Below are 19,784 nucleotides of genomic sequence, written 5' to 3' on the forward strand. Positions count from 1 at the left end.
TAAAGTGTTGTTGGTCAACTTTTGTCAACTCTCTACTTTTTGTTTGTGTTCAAATTTTACTGTTGGGAACTTATAAACATGGCAACCAATGATATAAACCAGGGTAGGTATCCTTTTTCTGTAATGAGATACCTAGCTGGTTTCTCTTGCAACTATTCAATTCTAACAGTGTAGCATTAAACCGCCACAGTCAATATGTAAACGAATGGGCAGGGCAATAAAATGTTATTTACAAACACAAGCAGAGCTAGATTTGGCCCTCAGGCTGCTGTTTGCCAACCACTAATCTAAACCAGTAGCTCCCTTACCAGCTGGTCAAGCTTGTTTAGACAGGGATAGGGCAGAGGCCAACGAAGGGGACCAGGCATTCTCTTTGGCCTTAGTTGCCATGAAAATCATAGTACTTCTTTAGGGTCACATATCATGAGATTATTCACATTAACTTGTATCAAGGTAAAGATGTTGGTATTCAACTATGGAACATAATTCTCAGACTAGCTCTAACATAGGAATAATTTAGTTTTGTAATAATTATCTGGACTACAATTTTTAAGGCACTCTTGCTACCCAAAAGTATCTTGGGGTTAAACACTCTCTTGGATTGAATCCCTCTAAAGAAATAGAGACACAGAATTGGGTTCAGGGGGCTAAGTTGGGAAATGATCTCAAGGCCCATAAGTGAGCGAGTTAGGAGAGTGAGACCAAGAAGAAGGAAAGCCGGCAAGCCAACAGTGAATGTGTCATTGAGCTGGTCACAATCATGGGAAACTGACTCATTGCTGCTGGGTCTCTACAAAAGCACTGCTCATTTCACAATGACCCCTCTGCAGAATAGTTGGCTGGGGATGTATTCACCTGCCCTTATCTTCTGCTGGGCAGGAGTGACCCCTGCCATCATTAACTTATTTGTGCTTCCCTGCTGAGTCTTTGCTGTCACGGGGAGCAGCCATGACTTGGGAAGCATCATAGCAGGAAAAATGGAAACGTATGGCAAGTTGTTGGACTGTCCGTATATGCCCTGGGTAGGGCGTGAATATATGAGATTTCTCTTGCCACCATTATGCATGAATGGAAACTTCCTCAGTAGAGCTAATGGGTAACAGAAAGAGTTATGGTAGCAGTAGTTTTTAAAACCTTCTGAATTTGGATAAGCACCCACCTGCAGATATTCTCTTTCCCACTAGATGGTACCAGTATGCCAAAGCCCTAGAATGCTACCTTAGGGCCTCATCTTTGACATGTGATATATTCTCAATACTTTTCAACATTGAGTAAATAAGCCAGTTGAGGTCAAAGGAATGAACTATGGATGTTTTAGGGACAGGAGATGGGAGAAAAGTGGAGGCTGTCTAAACAGTTACCCTCATTCACGCATTAAGTCATTTATCAACAAATATTACTCAGCACTGACTGCTCAACACTTTTCTAGGCACTGGGAATACAGAAATGAGTAAGACAGGCCAAGCCCCTGCCCTCGTGAGCTTATGTAGTGGCTGGGGGAGAGATAATAAAAAAATGAACAGCTAGGTATGTGATGTCTGCAGGAGGGTGATGAGTGCCAGGAAGAATGAGAAAGCAGGCAAGGGTGTCGACAGCGACAGGGAGAGGTCATGGCACTTGCCTTCCCTGTTGGCTGGAGGGCGAGAGATTATTTCCATCTACTTCCCAAACCCAATTCTTCCATTCACCAACTCCTTATGACACCCCTATGTGGTTTATTTTTGAAATGAAGCTAACAGCTCATGGAGGGCAAAAAAAAAAGAAAAAAAAATGGTGCTTGGCAAATGGGTGTTGATGAGTCGGCACCCATTGCAGCCTAACACCTAACTCAGTGGACAGCTTGTTGGCTGATTTAATTCGTCTGGAAACATTCTGAATTGCTATTGTTGTTGACACACAATAGAGTTGCATTTAACTCAGAGGTTAGACTGTAAGGTCAGGGTTTAAGGCAAACACAGTTGTCATTAACCTTGAAATCTTTTAAGTTACCCATTAAAGTGTGCAGTGGGCATGGTTTAGTGTATGTATCCCCATATTGTAATCAACAGGGAACAATGTATAATGCATGCAGTAATGTACACAGCATAATAAAGAATATATGCAAGATATAATTTTATAGCATTTAATTGCAGTATTTACATTGTTCTTTTTCTCTCTCTTTTTGGTGGAAGAGCTGACTTTCCATTAGTTAAATGTGCATATGATGAGACTTCACTGTATTCATTTAAGCCAGATTCCTAATCGTATGGTCTCCATCAGACTGTGCATTAAGTAAGGCAAGACCTCTTTTCTCTGTTTGTTCCGTTTATCTGTGGATTCCCACTACCAGTCAGATGCTTTGGGATGGGGGAACTGAGGAATAATAGTAGTAGCAGTGGCAGTAATAGTAGCTGGTATCAGTGTGGCGCTGATTTTGAACCAGGCCTGGTGTGAGTACTTTAGATGTATAAATCAGCACATTTAATCCTCATAATGACTCTGTAGGATATCTACTATAGTTTTAATCCCACTTCATAGATGGGGAAACTTCAGGACAACTTAGTGAAAGAACCTAATAAAGCTTTAGGACTCTAGGGCTGAGATTCAAACTCAAGACAGTTCCAGACACACAAGGCCACATGTTGTATGATTCCATGAAATGGAACAAACGGTCCAGAAAACTCAAATCCATAGAGACACAAAGCAGATTAGAAGCTGTCTAGGGCTGGGGCAGGAGGAAATGGGGAGTCACCACTAATGGGTATAGAATTGCTTTGGGGAAGATGAACATGCTCTAGAGCTAGATAGTGTTGGTGATTACGTAACTCTCTGTAAATATACCCAAAACCAGGGAATCATATATCTTAACCGGGTGAGCTTTATAGTATGCTAAATATGTCTCAGTAAAACTGGTATTGAACAGAAAAACAAGCAAACCTTGGGCAGGTCATCCTCAGGGCTCCTGTTTGTTCATGAGCACACACAACCTGTCTTACAGTTGTTCACCATCTGCTGCTGGTGACGTTCTACTTGCTTTACTTATATTAACACAGCGACTCCTCAAAAGATCCCCATTGTCCAGCCTACTGAGATCAGAAAGCGGAGGCAGAAAGATGTTGAGAAACTTGGGACTGGCAAGTGGTAGTGCCAGGATTAAGACCCAGGATGTCTGGGTCTAATTCTTTCTGGCTACACTGGTTCTTACATGTGTTTCATTCATTAAAAGCAACCTGTGTTATTTGGAGTTGGAGGTCACCTTGGCCTATCGGAAATAAAGCAATGGTTCTTCCCTTTTGTTCTGCTGATTTGTAAAGTGAATTAAGAACCATCTTTTGTCTCACTGGTTATTATTCCCATAGTAACCCACCCTGGTGTAGAGTTCTGGCTGCAAAGCTCTCAGAGACTGAAGAAAAGGAGATGTGTTAGTGTTATTGACTTTTCTTTGGAGACAGTGTCTTTCTCTCTTGCCCAGGCTGGAATATAGTGGTGCAACCATAGCTAACTGCAGCCTCAACCACCTGAGTTCAGTCAACACCCTTGCCTCAGTTCTCAAAATAGCTAAGTGGGACTACAGGCATGGACCACCAGGCCCAGTTAATTAAAAAAAAAATTTTTTTTTTAAAGACAGGGTCTTGCTATGTTGCCCATGCTGGTCTTGAACTCCTGGCTTCAAGTGATCCTCCAGGAGTAGCTGACATTACAGGCTTGGCTGACTTTTAAAAGTAGTAAGTGGTTTAGGATGGGAGTGGCATGGAGGTGGGGTGGGGGCAGAGAGAGAGGAGAGAAATCTAATTGATATGCTAATTGTCATTGTACTCAAGTTGATAGCAGATTGCTGGAAGGATTTAGGATTTACCCAAATTAACACGAATGTTTGGCATCCCTTGGCTGGTGCGGCTGAAGAATTCAATAGCCTAGTAATGAAAAGTCAATCTAAGGTCTAAGGCTGGGAAAGGAGCTCTCACTTCTTAATTCCAGTGCTCATCACTCTGCAAATCAAGGCCCCCTGAACTGCTCCCACCCCTGCCTTCTGTGTCTCCCTCACTGCCCTCCATCACCCCTCTATGGAGTTCCTTTGATTCTCAGGTCCCCTAACCATGGAATGTACTCTCTGCCCTCACTTATGGGTTGATGATTTCTATCCTTTGTCATGTTTAAAACGCTGAGTGACAAAGCCATTAGCCGTGCACAGTGAACCAAGGAAAGCAGCCTAGACCTGGTCCCCAGAGAACTGGTTTGTGGTGCTGGAAGGGGATGCTTTATGGAGGCAAAGCTGAGGGGCTGTACGTGTCTTCATAGGTCTCCAGGCTGTAGAAGCAACCAAGCTTTGGGCTGGGGCAGAAGTCAGTACTTGAACTGGCTCTGGCTGAGACCTGGGCTCCTAGGTAGCCAGCTCCCGGGTGACAGAAGTCTGCTGGGCTCCCTCTGATTCTTAAAGCCTTCCCAGGTAGCAACAGGAGATCAATGCAAAGCCACGTGAGTGTCTGATTCAGTCCTCCCTGGTCAGTTTTTCAGCACAGCATTTTGCAAAATGTGTCCTGAAGAGATACTGGTTCCATGGGAGGTTAATGTGGGTTCTGGAGAAAACAAATTAGTCGAATGAAAAAATTAGTTGTATAAACTAATATTTTGGAAAACTCTGGAGTAACTGAGAGAAGTGAGTTTTGTTTTTTCCCAAATGAAAGTCTCTGAGATTGCAGTGTGTGTTTCAGTTTCAGAGGGCTCTTCCCAAACCCCTGAGGATAAGGAAACTCTTGTACATAGTCGGTCTCAGGCAATAATTCACAGGACACACTTCTGAAAACAAGGTGCTAGGATGCCAGATCTCAGAGTACAGGCTTCAATGGGACCCTTCACCCAGCTCCAGGACCAACTGGGAGCCTGTTAGGACTGCAAATCCTGCCCTCTGAACCTACAGAATGAGCATCTCTGGGGGCAGGCTCAGAAATCTGTATTTGCACATTCCACTGGGTTTTCAACTCCATCCAGAATAATTCTTTGAGTGTCACTATGAATATTTGCTGATCCTTCTGACATCTGTCCATGTTGCTTGTTTATAAAGTGTAGTCTAAACCGTTGGCTCTCAACTGTTGGGGCAAGGGGGGTTGTAACCCTCAGGGGACAGATTGCAATATCTACAGACATGCTTGTTTGTCACAACCTGGGGAGGGGAGTGGGCATCTAGTGGGCAGAGCTCAGAGATGCTGTTCAACATCCTACAATGAACAGTGCAGCTCCCACCACAAAAAGTTATCCTGACCCAAATACAGTAGTGCTGAGGTGAAAAACCCTGATCCAAATGCATAGCTGCATACTCACCCAGCACACACAGGGATTTTTATCCTTACCTTATGCGTTATTACTAGGAGGCTAGAATCTGAAGCTGGGTCTGTGAAAAGATACAGCAAGCCAGTATTCATGCATAATTTTTCAAAAGGTAAAACCAAGACTCTTGGGTAAATATACACTTTAACTCATTAATTTATGAAGAAATCAGTAAGATGCCATGATTATTTCAAAGGGCGTTTAAGAAGCTAAGGTATTCGTGAGGAATTTAGCAAAGAAGTGTGAAGATGAGATTGCTGAGTTAGATAAAAACTGGTTAATGTTTCTGTTCTACTAGACAAAAAGTATTTGCATCTCAACTGGACAAAAGTTGACCATTTAAGCGGTGACTTCACGTTGTCTGGGATCTTCAAGAGCAAACAATGAGATGAACTAAGAGCACACTCCTAGACAACTTCAGGTGGTCCCTGACTGATAACCAAAGGATGTGCCATCAACTATTTGGGCCTTGTTTGCAAGCTTTGAATAATTTTTCTGGTGCTTTAAGCACATTTATATATATATATAAAAAATATGTTTTTTAAAAAATATATATTTAAAAACATATATATATTTTTAAAATTTATTTTTTATATATATATATATATATATATATCTTTTTTTTAGACAGAGTCTCACTCTTTCACCCAGGCTGGAGTGCAGTAGTGGCACGATCTTGGCTCACTGCAACTCCACCTCCAGAGTTCAAGCAATTCTCGTGCCTCAGTCTCCCAAGAAGCCAGGATTACAGGCGCCCGCCACCACACCCCGCTAATTTTTTTGATTTTTAGTAGAGATGGGGTTTGACCATGTTGGCCAGGCTGATTTTGAACTCCTGACCTCAAGTGATCTGCTCATCTCAACCTCCCAAAGTGCTAGGATTACAGGCATGAGCCACCGTGCCCGGCCTAAGCACATGACTTTTAATTTACTGGTGCTGCATGGTCTGTGAAAAATGGGGCAAAGAAATGGGAAGTGATGGGAGGAGAGGTCACAGAAGGCCAAGGTTGTAATATGGATAAAAGCCATTTCTTACCTGTCTTCTATGCAGTGTGGATTGTGATAGATGCTTTCATTCAACTCTGTGAGGTGCATCTTATCATCATCTCCATCTACAGATGAGAAAACTGAGTCAGAGGAAGAGTTAGGTATGCCAGTAGCAGGCATGGGCAAAGGAAGGAGAAAGCAATGATCAAGATGATAAAGGGAGGATTACAATTAAGCCAGAGACAGGAAGGATGATGTTCTAAGCTCAAGGGAAGCATGAGTCCAGATCTGAAGCAGAAATACTCAAAGCACGTTCAGGGGGTAAGGAGGAGGCTGTTTATGGGTGACTATGAATGTGAAGGCAATGTGAAATTGAATCAGAGCTACAACGATGACAGTTATTAATAGCATCAGTATTATTTTAGCCAAAAGATTTTAATATTGCTGTGGGGCAGTGCCTTGCAGTACACCATGACAGTCAAGAGCCCAGGTCTCCAGGGAAGGTTACAGTTTGAAGCCCAGCTCTGTCACTGTAGGGCTGTGTGGCCATGGGCAAGCTGCTTAACCCCCGTGCCTCAGTTACCAGATCTATGAAATGTGCGCAATGAAACCTAGCTGATATGACTGGGATGGGGATTCCAGAGAACCTTGTAAACACTTGATCCAGCAAAGAATATGGCCTCAGAAGATAGACGTTGGATGTGTTTATGTAGACAAGGAAATGAACAGACAGGACTTAACAGATCATGGTCGTGAGCAACTTGGCTGTCAGTGTCACAGTCTCAGTTTGAGTTTCCTCAAAAGCAGGTTCTGTGAGGAGGATTTGAGGGCAACAAATTCGCTTGGGAGCTGGTCCAAGGGGAAGTGTAGAGGAGTGGTAAAGTGAGGCAAGGAAGGAAAGGGAAACACACGAAGGGTCTGTTACTCAGCCAGGTACTGCTGTGGGTGTCTGAAGCTTAAGTCCCCTGGGAACCTTTGGGAGTCAGTGTGGAATATCTGCTTCTGAGCCATCCCACCTGAGGGTCATGGGAGCTCCAGACTTTATGCCACAAATCTGGTGGGCATTGATTCAAAGCTGCCCTAGGTGGCATTGATTTTGAGACTACTGGACTACTCCAGCCTCAGAGAAAGTAGTCAGTAAAGAGGTGTAGGTATTTGCAGTTGGAAGTTGAGCCAGCCCTGTGATGGAAAAGCCAGAAGAGACAGGATCTTGGGGTTGGGTGGTGAGCTGTCAGTGTCTACTGTGGTTAGTATCTGATGCGGTTTGTCTGTGTCCCTGCCCAAATCTCATCTTGAATTATAGCTCCCGTAGTCCCCATGTGTCATGGAAAAGACCCTGTGGGAGATAACTGAATCTTGGGGGTGGGTTTTCCCTGTGCCGTTCTCATGAGAGTAAGTCTCACAAGATCTGATGGTTTCATAAAGGGTAGTTCCCCTGCATACTCTCTTGCCTGCTGCCATGTAAGACATGCCTTTGTTCCTCCTTCACCTTCCACTGTGATTGTGAGGTCTCCTCAGCCGAGTGGAACTGTTGAGTCCATTAAACCTTTTTCTTTATAAGTTACCCAGTCTTGGGTATTTCTTCATAGCAGTATGAAAATGGACTGATACGGTATCCAAAGGCATAGAAATAGTCATGCACTTTGGGGCAGTAATATACGTCTGAGAAGTTAAACAAGGTAAATACAGGAAAAGATGTACAAAAATGCATTTATTAAATGATATATGCATACTGTATATGTTTTATGCCTTGTATGTGAAATAGTAATAATAGCCAACACTTACGAAGTAGTTGCCACACGCCTGACTCTCCTAAATGCTCTGCAAATAGGCTAGATTTCCAGAAAATGAAAACTGGTTAGGCAGCTCGATAGAATATTACATAACCATTAAAGAGGATGGTTATAAAGATGATAATGGCATGGAAAAATCATATGAATGAGAAATGAATACTAAACAGGAGATTGTGTGTACAGAAGGATTCCTACAAAGCAAAACAAGCCTCTAAATATAGAAAAAGAGGGGTGCAATCTGAAAGGAATTTATCAAAATCCTAACTGCAATTTTGTTCATGCCGTGGGATTCAGAGTTGTTTTTTCCCTCTGGTTTACGCAGCTCCATTGATATACTTGCATTACATTTATAATGAAAAATACAAGAAACTTGAAAAAGTGCAAGAAGAAAAAACTTCTAAAAAATAGGTGGTGGAGACCCAGTGAAGGTTTTAAAGAAGGGAATAACATAATGGAAAATGGTATTTCAGAAACATTAATCTGGGGAGCAGTGTGGAAGATGGATTGAATCAGGAAAGACCCAAGGCAAGAAGTCCAGCCTGAAAGCTTGTATGAGTCATTGGGAGTATGGAAAAGAAAGAGCCACTTTTAGAGGCCTGATCATGAATGAGATGATGGGGAAGAAAGAGAAAAACACCAGAAATGATTCCAACATTTTAAAGCGTATTGAATGGAAGAAAATAAGCAATGGAACCAATATAAATACAGTTAGAGAGCGAGCGAGCACGCGCTGGGTTTCTTTACATCTGTTGCGTGTTTAAACCTAACAGCAATCCTATATGCTATGCTTTTAATATTCCTACTGTACAAATGAAATAATAGAAGAATAGGGAAATAAAGCCACTTGTCCAAGGTCACAGAGGGTCTGAACTCAGATTATTGTTAAATAAACTGGCTAGATAGAAGGATGGATCATGGGTGGGTGGATGGATGGATGATGGATGGATACATTGATAACTACATGAGGGGGAAGAAATCTGCTGAATTGTAATGTTACAGTAGAAAATAGGGCATTTCAAGAAGAAGGTGACAGATAGTCTTAGGCAGTGAAGAAGGAAGGGAACAGAGAAAGCACTAAATTAAACAAGAAGAAGGACCAGTCACTGGTCCTCTTTGAGAAGGTCTTTCCAGTTAAATAATGGGAAGTGGGCTTAAGCAGTGTAGGGGACTGAGGGGCTAGGACATGTTGGGGAACCTATGAAATTGCTGGTCAGAGCATGGCATAAATGAGCTTAAAACCAGATGTGAACCTAAGGAAGAGATCCAACAATAGGAAGGAGCGGGGATGTAAGAGAGAAAAGGGATGGGGAGGGGAGAGGAGGGTAAGAAGACATGGAAGAAGGGCAAGGAAAGAAATTATTGGCTAAGAACAAGGACACCAGACTGCCTGGGTTTGAGTCTCAACTCTGCTGCCCTGTAACCTTGAGCAAACTCCATAACTCTCTTTGCTTCTGACCCCTCATCTGTTGAATGGGAAAATAGTAATAAGTCCTATCTCCTGGGGTTCTTGAGAGGAGTAATTGAAGCACGTAACATGCTTAAGACAGTGCCTGGTGTGCTGTAAGTTGAAACTGTGTAGGGATCCTGTTGCCTTGGTCATCACAACAAAGACCATTTCCTGGGCAACAGCCCAAAGCTATAGGTTAAGAAACTGAGGCTTAGTCACTTAAAGAATGTTCCCTGAGAAAGTACACTCGGAGCCTCAGCATTGCTCCCCCAGCAAGTAGTTAGCTCTCCTATCTTTCAGGGAGAAATAAATTTTGTGTAAAATAGGATGCATGGCTTTGTTAGTGGAAACTAGCCTTCAGCAATTGTAATAAATGAGGTACGTGAGGTTGCATTTTTTTTTTCTACTTTTTGACAAAAGAGTTAATAAACAGAGGCTGTTCAATTAAGCAAAGTTAGAAGGAGTTTAGGAAGCACTGGAGAGTGGCTGAGGAGCACGGTAGTGAGGACTTGGAGGACCTGGAGGAGGCCAATGAGATCCATCAGATCCCAGCAAGCTTGGTGAACTCAGTGCCCTTTCTCTATTCCAGAGAGTTTTATGCTCATATAATTGATGCTTGGAGAAGCCTGCACACCACAGACTTGGCATGAGAAATCCTGAAAGCCTTATTAACCCAACCACTTAGACTTTCTGAGTGCAACCCCTGTGCTATTCTATTTGGGCTCAGGATTTGCTGGACCCCAAAATGTTCCACTGTTGGGATGAGGAGGTTCAACTAATACCTTTCTTTGGTTGGCTCTCCTCCCACATCCCCCTACCTCTCTAACCTTGGTTTCCAGAAAACTGCATCTGTGCTCAACCTGCTCCCTCCTGCTCTTGGTGATCATGAAAACTGCCAAAGAAGCATTCTCTCTGAGTCTGAGCCACTGGAGAAATTGCACATCCAGGATTGATTTTGCTTAGTGTAAAAATCAATCTGGTGAACCTGGCAGCAGAGGTACTCTCTAAGTTTGGTTGTAAGTCTGGTGGGGTAGGGCAGTAAATATTTTAAGTTGAAAAGTTAGAACAATAAACAGGAGAGACACGTGAAGTTGAGGTTTGAAATTTGCTGGGCTGGAATGAGTTTTCTCTTTCTGTGTTAATCTTATCTGGCAGCTGATCTTTACCTGTCACGTGGTTTTTGGGGGAGAAAAGGGTACCCTCTTTAGACTCCTTCCTTTGCTGGCAGGAGAACCGTGAGAGAAACACTATCAGTTTGAAATTGTCCCTCCTGAAATAGAAATTTATCTAATTTTAGTGGGTGGCGAGACTATGAACAACCATCACTATTTGTGCTCTAGTAATTATTAATGTAATGACATTCTAACAATTAAGAAATAACTTTTATTGAGCACTATCTACATATCAGGCACCCAGCTAAGTACTTTCACATGTGATGTCTAATTCAAGCTTCTGAATATGATTAACTTCATTTTATAGCTGAGAAGTCTACAGCCTATAGGGCACACACACATATACCTTCTTCATTGATCTTCACCCAACCATCAGGAGCCTGGGAAAGACATTGTGCAGTTAAGAAAAGTGAATCTCAGGAACTTGTCTTCTTCGTTAAACAATTGGCAGAACTAGGGTTTGAACCCAGAACTGGATTTGAATCCAGGTCTTCTAACTCCATATTACTTTGATTTTATTGAGAGAGTATATGGGTGGTATATCTTCTTAAATTCCTCTGGCCAGGTCCTTAGAAAAGCACTTACTGTGCATTGTCTCAACACTTGTAATAACCCTGTTAGGGAGCTGGTGTTTTTCCACTTTACAATGGGGAGATTGAGGCTCAGAGAGGGTAGATATGCCATTGGAACAAAGCCATTCAGGCAGTTGTAGGAAGTATAGCTGGGGCTTATACCTTCCCATTCTACCCTCCAGGTTTTCCCTGCTATAAGCATTTCTTACAGCAGTGCCTTCAATAGGAGAAACAATGACAAGTGACTTTTCCAGTGGGACAACAAGAGGGTGATTATGGTCTTGGACCTTGGGATTTAGGACGGGCTATTGACATTAAAAGTTGGATAGGCTGCTAGGTCAGTCCAGGGAAAAGCAGGAGGGAAGATCAGACATGACTGAGAATTCAGGAAGGGGCAGTTCCATCCAATCAGAACAAGTTGGAGCTTTTCATCTTCTTTAAGCCTACTAGTTTCACTTCTCATTTTGAAAGAAACAACTTGCCAGGCAAACCTATTGTTGCTGCCTTTCTCTGCCTATCACAGCCATCAAAGCAAAGTTCTTGGAACATGTGAACGTCACTAGCATCCCAGGCAAGATTTACGTTCTGAAAAGAGGACATCAGACTGTAGAGTTGGATCTCCATTTCCCTGGAGAGTCTTATGCTTCAGAAAATCATTATTGGTTTGTCATCCTATCCTGTCGTGGTGGAAACCCTGGGCTCTGAAAGGTTACAGGAAAATAGCAGGTCCTTGGCAGTTCTCAGTAGGTTCTGTTTCTCACCTGGGCCAGGATGTTGCTTGTGCTTTTTGTTCATGACAAGATGAGAAGAGCTTGGTTAAATAAGGACCGATGGCTCTTTATACATCTTCTTTCCTGATTCATCACGTCAGAAAAGCCATTCATCTGGTTTGAAGATAGACAGGTGGTTGCTGTCACTGCACCAGCAGCGTTTGAAGTTTGCTCTGTGATGTGATTACAGCCCATACTTAAGCTTCTGCTCCAGGAAGTGAGGTTGACCTTTGATCCTTCTCCTCATTTAAAAATCACAGATCCTGGAAAATGAACCAATCTAGAAAGATACTAGAAGCTGCTGCTGCTGCTGCTGCTGCTGAGGTTGGCTGTCAAACCAATTTAACTGGCCTGCTTTACCTAGAATTCTTTTTTTTCTGGTTAAAACCAATGACCTTTAAAGCCTTTTTATTTTTCCTCTGACGATCTCTAGTGGACATCTGGTATTTTGTGAGTTCTGATGGGAATCCCAGAATCATTCCATAACTGTGGGTTCCATATGAGAGAGGCACATTTAACAAAGACCAGAAGAAAATCAAAACGGTTGCTCAAACTGACAGTGTATGTTCTTCATCCCACTCCTTCATTAGCTCATTCATTCATTCATTCATTCCTTCATTCATGTGCTGGCACTGTGTAGAAGTTGGGGGTAAACAGGTGGCCAAAAGGTAGTCCCTGACCCCAGGATGTTCTAATTCAGAAAGGTAAATAGACAAGGCAGTAAACATTGTCCATTCAGTGTGAATGAGCTTGGGAGTACAACCACTTTGGAAACCCATTTTGTTAATTTACCTTTGATAGATACCATTGAACAGTTTTTCCAAGTGTCTGTGAAGAAGGCATGTTGGTGGTAGCGGGTGGGTGGGTGGTTTCTGAGGACCTGATAATGTTTCTCCTTGATTTTAGTGCCAGTTACGTGGCATCCTATGGAAAACATTAGCTGAATACTTGGACTTTTGCACCTTTTTGTAGTGCCTTCGTGTATTTTACACAAAAAATAAATAAAAGTATGCTCAGCCTCAGGTGTGTTGGGAACATAGAGGAGAGACCAGTCCAACTTTGGAGGAGAACAGAGACGGGGACCAAGGAACGCTTTCTGGGGAAGATATTTGACTTGGGCCCTGAAGGAGCAACAGAAATTAGGCACTGAGTAAAATGGGACTGGATGTACTTGCACAAACCCAGCAGCAGGAGAAAAGACGTAGAGTGGAGGGAGCTGGCAGTTCGTGTTTGCGGGAAGCTGAGAATTGCTCATGGGGCTGGAGCCAAAGGGCTACAGGGTGCAGGGCTGCAGGGTAGGAGGGAGCAGCCGGGGAGGGGGTGGATTGGTTAAGAAACATGATGTCATACATGTCATGTTGAGAAACTTGGATTTCACCCTGGAGGCGCAGGAACTAGGGGGGATTTTTCAGCATCAGAGTGACAGACGCTCTCAAGTCTGGGTTTTCCAGCGATCAGCATGCTTGTGCCTGCATGGGGGCGCAGGATGGGAGACAGATGCCTTTTGCAATAGTTCCGGAGAAGACTGAAGACCACATTCAAGGCACTGAGAGAGAAGAGGAGGGGACAGATACCACAGAGATCATGAGATATAGCACAGCAGATAAGACTTGCTAATTAACTGTATGGGGTTGTGGGGAGGGACAGGGAAAAATCAGGTTTCTTCCAGCCCAGCTTCTGGTTGGAATCACTCAGACAGAGACACTTGGGCCTGAGAGAGGATTCCCCTGATGACATAAAGCCTCAAAAATTTTCATTAGTCATTCCAAAAACATCTATTTCTTGCCTACACTGCACCAGCCAGTGGGGGAGGTCCTGAGAGATAGAGGAAGGACCGATTCTTGCCTTCGGAGAGTCGCCTAGAGATTCTGGGGAGACAGCAGGTCCAAGTGTCTCTGCCTAAAACCTCTGGACAGTATGTTTGGCTGACACTTACATGGTGGTCTTGGTTTCTTATTCCAGGTCAGTTTCCCAACTCTTATAGCATCAGCTTTAGGGCATCCCCAAATCTCTTGCAGAAGAGAGGGTTCTTTCCCCTTGAGTTGTTTTGAGTCAAGCATATAACATTGCGTGAATGTTTGAAAACTTCTCCTGGTTCTCAGAATGCAATTCTGACAGTGCTGAAGGCTGCCAATTAAATGAAGATTTAGATAAAGGCTGTGTGGGAGAGGGAATGCAATATTCTTAAACCTAATAATGGCTTCCTTCTGTCTTTTTGAAACTCTCAAATAATCCTGATTGACTGGCTCTCTGCTTTGGGCATTCCCATTTTCTGTACAATTTAATACCATTTAAAATGTCTGACAACCTTTATTTGGGGGCAGACATCCTTAGGGGAAGGGGCCGTGGGCAAAGATACAAATGCTGTACCATCGCAGGAACCACAGATTTAAATAAGGATTTTTTTTCTTCATATTCAGAAGAGGTGGGTGCAGAAAGGATGAGAGCAGCTTCTCAGGATTTAGTATTAACCACGTGCAGCAGCTAACAAAGGTATGTGCCTAGTCTTGTGCTAAAGGCTTTCCTCATATCAGTTCATTCACCCCTCCCAACAGTACTGAGGTAGATGGAGTGACTAGATCCACTATACAGGCAAAGTAGGTGAGGCCCACAGCCTTAGCAAATAAGCTGTGGAGCTGGTGGTCCCAGATCTCATGCTCTTAGTCATTCTCTTGGCTCTGGGGTACAGGTGAGCTTCCAGAACTGGAGGATGGGGTACAAAAGAAACCCAAGATAATTTCCCTGCCTTTCCATTGTATCAGGGGATTCATCTGTTCATACATTCATTCATTTTCCCAACACATTTACTGAATGCCCACTAAGCACCAGGAAAACAGCAATGGGTGCAACCAGGCTCCTGTCTTCATGGAGCTTTTGTTTTAGTGTGGCAGAGGCAAACAGTAAAGAAAATTCGTTCGTAATAAGTGTTGCAATCAATCAGCCAGACAATCAAGCACCATAAAAGGGTAGAGTGTGACGAAGATGCTCCTTATGATAGAGTTTGGGGGTGAGGAGAGGTCCCCTGGAGAGGAGACATTTCAACCGAGATCTGCCTGAAGTAGACGAGATGGCCACGTGGGTCTCAAGAGGAAAGAGTATGCCAGGAAGAGCAAAAAGCAAGTGCAAAGTCCTAAAGCAGGAAACTGAGGCTACCGCAGTGTCTGGACCAAGAGTAGGAGATGAGATCAGGGAGGCAGATTAGGCTGCAGGGAGGGTGTGCGTGTGATGCTGAGAGTGATGGAAAACCACTGGTGGGGGTGGGCAAGGGCAAGGCAGTGACATCATTTGTTTTTATGTGCAGCAGAGGAAGCCAAAGCAATTCAGAAGAAGCCTACAGAAGCTTACCTCCTCCACAGGCTATTTTTTTCTTGTTTACATACGCTAATTTTACATCTATATTAACTCAGTCCTCACAACCACCAAATGAAATAAGCATTGCCCTTATTATCATTATTTCCCATTTTAACAATGGGGAAACTGAGGCTTAGAGTAGGCAAGGTCACCCAGATAGGAAGCAATGCCTTTGGGTCATAGCTCATTACTCAAGTGCTTGAAATTTCAGCTAACCTTTAGTGGGCACCGGCTATGTGCGAGAATCTGTATGAGGTTTGGGACCACGCAGACAGACCCTTGAACCACTGGTATGTCACAGGACAGTGTGAAAGACAAACTTAAGCTGAGAGTTATCGTACAAAGCAGCAAATGCTTGTCTAGCAAAAGGAACTCTGATTTTGATTTGGGAGTACAGAGAAACAGCATCTGGTTCAGACAGAGTTAGCAGTGAAAAGATGACATTTGAGCTGGGACTGAAAATCACGTTGGAGATAATCAAACCAAAGCTGGCAGTATGGGGGTGGGGGGCTTCAAGCAGAGAAATCAGTGGTTCAAAGGCACAGAGAGAGGCTGGAGTGCGCCTGGTTGCATTTGAATGGGGTGTGTGTGTGAGTGTGTTGATAATGGTGATGAGGTGAGGTGTTAGAGAGGAAGACAAGTTGGCACCTGGTTGCATTTTTTTAAAAAAGTAAGTAGACCTTATTTTTTAGAGTAGGTTTAAGTTCACAGCAAAATTTGGTGGAAGGTACAGAAGTTTCCCAAGTACCTTCTACCCCCGCAAATGCACAGCCTTGCCCTACTATCAACATCCCACGCTAGAATGGTACATTTGTTACGGTCAATGACCCCACGTTGACACATCATTATCACTCAAAGTTCATAGTTTACATTAGGGTTCACTCTTGGTGCTGTACAGTCTATGGTGGATAACTGACAAATGTGTAAAGTCATGTATCCACCATTAAGATATCACACAGAATAGTTGCACTGCCCTAAAAATACTCTGCCTATTTACCTATCCACTCCCTTCTCCCTAACCCCTGGCTATCCACTGATCTTTGTCCTGTTTCCATAGCTTTGCCTTTTCTAGAATGTCATATGATTGGAATAATATAGTATGTAGCCTTTTCAAATTAGCTTCCTTTACTTGGTAACATACATTGAAGGTTCCTGCATGTTTTCTTATGGTTTGATAGCTCCTTTTTTTAAGCACTGAATAATATTTCATTGTCTGGATGTACCACAGTTTATCCATTGACCTACTTAAGGATATCTTGGTTGCTTCTAAGTTTTGGTAATTACAAATAAAGCTGCTATGAACATTTGTGTTTCCTCATATAGATCTTGTATATATATGGTAGTTTCCCCACTTTTCATGGGGAATAAGTTCCCAGACACCCAATGGATGCCTGAAACTATGGATAGTACCAAACCCTAGCTACATTATATTTTTCTCCTGTACATACCTGGGATAAAGTTTAATTTATGAATGAGGCACAGTAAGAGATTAAAAACAACAATAATAGAACAATTGTGACAATATGCTGTAGTAAAAGTTACATGCATGTGGGCTCTGTCTCTCTCAAAATCTGTTGTACTACCCTCACCTTTCTCTTTCTTGTAATCTGTCTGTCTGATAACCAAGGTGGTTACTGAGTGACTAATAGATGATGGGTAACATATACAGGATGGATACACTGAACAAAATCATAATTCACATTCCCGTCAGGATGGAGTGGGATGACAGAAGATTTCATCATGCAACTCAGAACAGCATGTGATTTAAAACTTATGAATTGTTTTTGGAATTTTTCTATTTAGTATTTTCAGACTGTGGTTGACCACAGTTGACTAAAACTATAGAAGGCAAACCTTGGAGAAAGAGAGACTGCTGTATTTTGTACATTTCTTTTATGTACACAGTTTGCTAGATTTATGTGTAAATATTCCAATTTGGGGAGGCTAATGTAAATGGTATTGTGTTTTAAATTCCTAATTTCATTCATTCATTGCTGGTACATAGGAAAGTGATTGGCTTTTTTACATTAACCTTGTAACTTGTAATCTTGGCATAATTACTTATTCTCGGAGTTTGTCAATTTTTTTTGGATTTCCTACATAGATAATCATTTTATTTGCAAACTAAGTTTTGTTTCTTACTTTGTTTTCTTATCTTATTGCATTAGCTAGGACTTCCAGGATGATGTTGAAAAGCAATGGTGAGAGGGCACATCCTTGCTTTGTTACTGATCTTACCAGGAAAGTTAGTTTCCTACCATTAAATGTGATGTTAGTTGTAGGCTTTTTGTAGTTGTTCTTTATTAAGTTGAAGAAGTTTCTCTCTATTACTAGTTTGTTGAGAGTTATTATGAATAAGTATTGATTTTGCCAAGAGCTTTTTCTGCATCTGTTGATATGTGCATGTGATTTTTGTTCTGTCCCGTTTATGTGATGGGTAACATTAACTGATTGTTAAATGTTCAAGAAGCCTTGCATATCTGTGATAAATACCATAATGGTTACATTTTAATACACTTACTTTTCTTCATACCTATCTCGAGAGAGATAGTAGCTCAGTGGTTAAGACTGGAGTCAGGCTGCCTGGGTATAAATTGCACCTCTATTACTTATTAGGTGTATGAACTTGCACAAGTTATTTAATCTCTCTGCGCCTCAGTTTTCACATCTGTAAAATTAGGTCAAATAGCACTGATCTCCAAGGGTGGTTGTGTGGGTTAAATTACACCTAAAGAACTTAGCACCCACTCAGCACACGGGGGCTGCCATGATGGCTTGCCATGACCTCTCTCCATTTGAATGTGTGCTCAGTGTGTTTTGTTTCTCTTTGTATTCTCAGTGCCTGGTACAAAGTCAGTAGATTAAAAAGAAAGCATATAGAAGAAAACATACATTTTTCCCTCTTTGTGTGTATGTGTAGAAGATTCTGTAACTTTTCTTTGATTAGACACTCGATATTCAGATAAAATAGCCCTAAAGAAGGTTCTCAAGGGGGTGGATTTTCTCAGACTGTTCTGATCATAGTTCCCAAAGCTGACTCTATGTCTTGTGCTGACTCTAATCGCCTCCTGGTCATCATCCCAGACTTAGCTCACAAAAACTGTGAGCAGGGAGGCCACCAGGGATGTGGGGCAGAAAATATGCTTCCCATTATACAGAAAATAATGCCAGAAGAAAACAGTGCACAGTTGCTGCTGGTTCCCAATAGTTGATTTGACTCCTTTAAAGATTTAGCAGCACCTGAGTTAGCATCTGGATAGCATAACTTCTCTGTTGGACCCTAGTCTCACTATTCCTCTCTCCCTTCATTCAACACTAGGGTTAGAATGCTCACAAGCAGCATTGTGGAAATTATCTCAAAGGTAGAAACACATAACTCATAAACACACATGAATAAGTATAGATCACAATCCTGGAAAGACAGCCTTGCCTTTGAGAAGGGAATAGCAGGAGCAAGGCTACAGAAGCACAGGACTCTGGTTGAGTCTAGACACTGTCTGCATGTCCTTCGCACAGTCCTTAAAAGTGGCAGCAAGCAGTCCATTCTCAAATGGAAATTGGTACAAGAAACAATGTAAAACTATCAATAACAGAAAAGAATACATACTCAAACATGTATAATCCATATGCATGAGTATAACTACCCTATTGGGAATTTCCCATAAAGAATCCCCCGCAAAATATAATACCACATCTACAGGAACCTGCCCACAGGCCTGGTACTGTGCAAGGTACTGGAATACAGTGGGGGTAAGATGGGCTTGAAGACTTGTGAAAATGTCATGACAAACACCTAGGAAATTCTGAATGTTAAATAGTAGGGAAGGGTTTCTCCACCACGGGTTGGTGGCCACTTTGGGCAGGAAGATTGTGGTGAGGCTATCCTGTGCATGGCAGGATGTCTAGAAGCATCCCTGGCCCCTACTCACTAGATGCCATTAGAAGCCCCATCCCCACCCCCACTGTGAAATCCAAAAATGTCTCCAGACATTGTCAAGTGTCTCCTGGAGGGGAAGGGGGAAAGTGACTCCCCACTGAGAACCCCTGCTTTAGGGGAATACTTCAGAAGTTGAGGCATATCTGCTCACTGGAAAATGGAAATGAGCTAATTTGGAGGCTTACAACAGCAGCACTGGGAAAATGACATAAATTTTAAAAAGCAGCAAGTAATACTGCATTTATTCTATGGTTTGGCTTAGTTTTTGGGTTTCAGAGGAAGCTGCTGAGAAAAGAGAGGGAGGGAAAATGTGACCCAGAAATCACGGGAACCAGGGAATCTCAACAAATTGAGTATCTTGGTTTGTGTAAGATTAGGAACCTGAAGATAAATATGGGTCAGGCAGATGCGAGTAAAATGATCATACGTGGGGAGCATGGAAATTGGGTCT

The 19,784-nt window shown here is 42.5% G+C and overlaps 1 protein-coding gene across 6 annotated transcripts in view; it reads left to right on the forward strand.

The window, feature by feature from the left end:
* CDH13 (cadherin 13) overlaps window positions 1-19,784 on the forward strand; it is a 1,178,066-nt gene that overhangs the window by 14,106 nt on the left and 1,144,176 nt on the right. The gene's annotated exons all lie outside the window — the stretch shown is intronic.

Source organism: Theropithecus gelada, chromosome 20 (assembly GCF_003255815.1).
Source record: "Theropithecus gelada isolate Dixy chromosome 20, Tgel_1.0, whole genome shotgun sequence".
NCBI lineage: Eukaryota > Metazoa > Chordata > Mammalia > Primates > Cercopithecidae > Theropithecus > Theropithecus gelada.